Below are 4,654 nucleotides of genomic sequence, written 5' to 3'. Positions count from 1 at the left end.
GTAGGGAATAGCTGATAATAGATTCGTAATAACTGTTGCTCCTCAAAAAGATATTTGACCTCAAGGTAGGACATAACCCACAAAAGCAGTTGCTATTACTAGCAGTAAAATGGCAACTCCTACTCTTCAAGTATGAAGGTAAAGGTAAGAGCCATAGTATATTCCTCGACCAACATGTAGATAAAGACAAATGAAAAAAAAAGATGCTCCATTAGCATGCAAAGTACGTAAAAGCCACCCAAAGTTTACATCTCGACAGATGTGAATTACTCTGTTGAAAGCTAATTCAATACTTGATACATAGTGTATTGCTAGAAATAGTCCAGTAGCAATTTGAATAATTAAGCATAAGCCGAGAAGAGAACCAAAATTTCATCAATATGAAATGTTGATAGGAGCTGGAAGGTCTACCAAAGCGTTATTAGCAATTTTAAAAAGAGGGTGATGTAAGCGAATTGGTGTTGACATATGACTTAGAGGGCCGAAGAGGGCCTTGGTATAGTGAAGTGATCTTTACTACTGCAATTAGTGTAATAAATAGATATGTTGCTAATATAATAGTATTTATTAAGATTGATGTTATATAAAATTTTATGCCGGGAATTTCTTGATAATTAGTTGTGTAGTGCTGTGGGTCTGGTAATGAAATTATATTTGGAAGTATAAGAGGGTCAATAATTATTATAAGAATTAGGAGGAGAGGAGCTAAAGAAATTAGTAAGAAAAGGTTAGGTGTTAGAGTAAATATTTCATTTGATGCTAGTCTTGTAACATAAATAAATAAAACTAATATACCTCCTAAAAACACTAGAAATAGGATGTAAGAAAATCAAGGGGATTCTCTTATGGTTGAAATAATTAAGCAAGTAGTAATGGTGTTAATAATAAGCATTAGTCCTATTGAGAGGGGGTGAGATATTTGAATTAGAATGAATCTTAAAACTACTAAAATTATTAGTAATATTCAGGTTATTTTAATTTCAAGAGGTAGTTTATTAAAATATTAGTTTTGGGGACTAAAGATAGGTTTGTACTTTCTCTTGATGCTTTTAGAATTTTGTTCATTAATGGTTTACAAGACCAACGTTTTAATTAAACTATAAAAGCTTATGAAAATATTATTTATTTTATTTTCTTGTTTTCTAGTTATTTTAGGAATAGCTTGTTTTGTTATTCAACGTAAGCATTTATTGATGGTTTTATTAAGACTTGAATTTATTGTGTTGATAAGTTTTTTACTTCTATCTTATTCTTTAGGTAGCCTGTATGTTGAAAATTATTTTTGTTTATTGTTTCTAACTTTTAGTGTTTGTGAGGGTAGTTTGGGTCTATCAATTTTGGTATCTATTGTGCGAACTCATGGAGGTGATTATTTGAATTCTTTAGTTGTGTTACGATGCTAAAATATTTAATATTTATATTGTTTTTGATACCTTTAGGTTTTAATTTTAAATTATGGTGAGTTGTTCAGTTTTGTCTTATTGGAGTTTGTTTTTTATTTATAATAAGAAATAGTATAGGATTAGTTCCTTGGCAGGTGGGCTATTATTTGTGAAGTGATAGTTTGAGCTATTCATTGATTTTATTAAGTATTTGAATCGTTATTCTTATAATTATGGCTAGAGAAGGTGTCTTGAGAAGTTCATTTTATAGTGCAAGCTTTATCAGTTTAGTTTTATTACTACTTATTTTACTTTACTTGAGATTTTCTTCTTCTAGATTGTTTATATTTTATTTTTTTTTTGAGGGTTCTTTAATTCCTACATTATTTTTAATTTTGGGCTGAGGCTATCAGCCCGAACGAGTACAGGCAGGTATATATTTATTATTTTATACCCTGTTTGCTTCACTTCCACTTTTGATTGGTATTTTCTATTTAGAATATATTAAGGGTAGTTTATTAATAATTAATATGAGAAGTGTAATAGATTTAGGAATTACATATTATATGTGATATTTTGCTTTAGTTATTGCTTTTTTAATTAAAATGCCTATATTTTTAGTTCATCTTTGGCTACCTAAAGCACATGTTGAAGCACCTGTAAGTGGTTCAATAATTTTGGCTGGGGTCTTATTGAAGCTAGGAGGGTACGGGCTATTGCGTATTATGTATTTTATAGAAAATGTAGCTGTAAGCATAAATTTAATTTGATTTGGTATTAGAGTTGTGGGTATTTGATCAGTTAGATTAGTATGTTTACGACAAGTTGATGTAAAGTCTTTAATTGCTTATTCTTCTGTTGCCCATATAGGCTTAGTGTTGATAGGCTTACTAACGATGGGATTATGAGGATTTAGAGGTGCTCTTACATTAATAATTGCTCACGGCCTGTGTTCTTCAGGATTATTTTGTCTTGCTAATATTTCTTATGAGCGTTTAGGAAGTCGAAGACTGTTAATTAATCGAGGAATACTATCTTTTATACCGAGTTTAGGGTTGTGATGATTTTTATTAAGAATTGCTAATATAGCTGCACCACCAACATTAAATTTATTAGGAGAAATTAGTTTGTTAAATAGAATTGTTGGTTGATCTTGATTGAGTATGTTAGGATTAGCTTTGCTTTCTTTTTTTAGAGCTGCCTATAGACTATATTTATATTCATATACCCAACATGGAATACCTTATTCTAATTTATATTCTTGTTGAGGAGGGAGTGTGCGAGAATATTTGTTATTGATATTACATTGGTTGCCTTTAAATTTATTAATTTTTTTTGCAGGACCAAGATTCTTATGACTGTAACTGCTTGAGTAGTTTAGAATAAAATTTTAGTTTGTGGAACTAAAGAAGGTTTAGTTGCCCTTAGGCCATGGTTTGACCTTTTTCAATTTGTATGACTAGATTTGTCTTTTTAAATAGAATAAGTATTCTTTTATTCATAATGGGCTTGAGTTTTTTAATCAATAGATATAGTGTATTTATTGAATGAGAAGTTATTTCTTTTAATAGAAATAAAATTATTATAACTTTTCTATTTGACTGAATGTCATTTATATTTATAAGATTTGTACTTTATATTTCTAGAATAGTAATTTATTACAGTGAACAGTATATGGGATCCGAGCGATATCTTAATCGGTTTATTATGCTCGTATTAATATTTGTTCTTTCAATAGTTTTATTAATTGTTTCCCCTAATCTAATTAGAATCCTACTTGGTTGGGACGGGCTAGGGTTAGTATCATACTGTTTAGTAATTTATTATGAAAATGTGCGGTCTTATAATGCAGGTATGTTGACTGCCCTTTCTAATCGTATTGGAGACGTAGCAATTTTATTAGCTATTGCTTGAATATTAAATTATGGAAGTTGAAATTATGTTTTTTATTTGCATAGAGTTTTAAATAAAAATGAGATAGTAATTATTTCTAGTTTGATTATTTTGGCAGCAATAACGAAAAGTGCACAAATCCCTTTTTCTGCGTGATTACCAGCAGCAATAGCTGCTCCTACACCAGTATCAGCATTAGTTCACTCTTCCACACTTGTAACTGCTGGAGTTTATTTGTTAATTCGTTTTAGAGATGTTTTATTGAGTGTTTATATAGGAGATGTATTGCTTTTATTGTCAGGATTGACAATGTTTATAGCCGGCATTGGTGCTAATTACGAGTATGACTTAAAGAAGATTATTGCTTTATCTACTTTAAGCCAGCTTGGTCTTATAATAATAATTTTGTCTATGGGATTTCCTGTATTAGCTTTTTTTCACTTATTGACACATGCCTTATTTAAGGCGTTACTTTTTTTATGTGCGGGAGCAATTATTCATGGTGTGGGTGATACACAAGATATTCGTAGAATAGGAGCACTTGTAAGTCAGATACCACTCACTTTATCTTGTTTAAATGTAGCTAATTTAGCTTTATGTGGCATACCATTTTTAGCTGGATTTTATTCTAAGGACTTAATTTTGGAAATTTCTTCTTTGTCTTTAATTAATGTAGTCAGCTTTTTCTTATTGTTTTTTTCTACGGGCCTAACTGTATGTTATTCAGTACGTTTAAGATTTTATTTAACGGGAAAGGGCTTTGGAGGTGCTAATATTCATTCTATTAGTGATAATGAAGGTTGAGTGATATGTAAGGGAATATTAGGATTGGTAGTAATAGCAATTTTAGGAGGTGCGACATTAAGTTGACTAATTTTTCCTGGTGTTAATTGTGTTGTTCTACCTTTACATCTAAAAATGGGTGCTCTACTTGTGAGTGTAGTAGGTTTGTGGGTTGGTATTTTATTATCAAGCTATTCTATCGGACAGTCTTTAGTGTGTATGAAATTTTATCTTAGTTCTACGATAATAGGAAGCATGTGATTTTTACCTTATTTATCAACAAATTATATTATTAAATTACCTTTATATATAGGGGGTGCATATTATAATAGTATTGATCAAGGGTGGAGAGAATGTCTTGGTGCTCAAGGAATGTATAGTAGTTTTAAGGACGGTTCAATATTAATTCAACATTCACAAGATAATTTATTTAAAATGTATTTATTAATTTTTTTAATCTTTACAATTTTCCTTTGTTTCTTTATATTTGTGTATTTGGGTAGCTTATACTGAAAGCATAGTATTGAAGATACTAAGAAGAATTATATTCCCTAAATATACTCCCTGAGAAAGAGCACTCTCTTTTTTACCCCGAA

At 30.0% G+C, this 4,654-nt stretch overlaps 1 pseudogene; it reads left to right on the top strand.

The window, feature by feature from the left end:
* Positions 1-2,837: 2,837 nt before the first annotated feature.
* LOC145661203 (NADH-ubiquinone oxidoreductase chain 5 pseudogene) lies at positions 2,838-4,310 on the top strand (annotated as a pseudogene).
* Positions 4,311-4,654: the final 344 nt, after the last annotated feature.

Source organism: Thermobia domestica, chromosome 9 (assembly GCF_964235325.1).
Source record: "Thermobia domestica chromosome 9, izTheDome1.hap1.1, whole genome shotgun sequence".
Taxonomy (NCBI): Eukaryota; Metazoa; Arthropoda; class Insecta; order Zygentoma; family Lepismatidae; genus Thermobia; species Thermobia domestica.
This window is presented reverse-complemented; position numbering and strand designations above follow the sequence as displayed.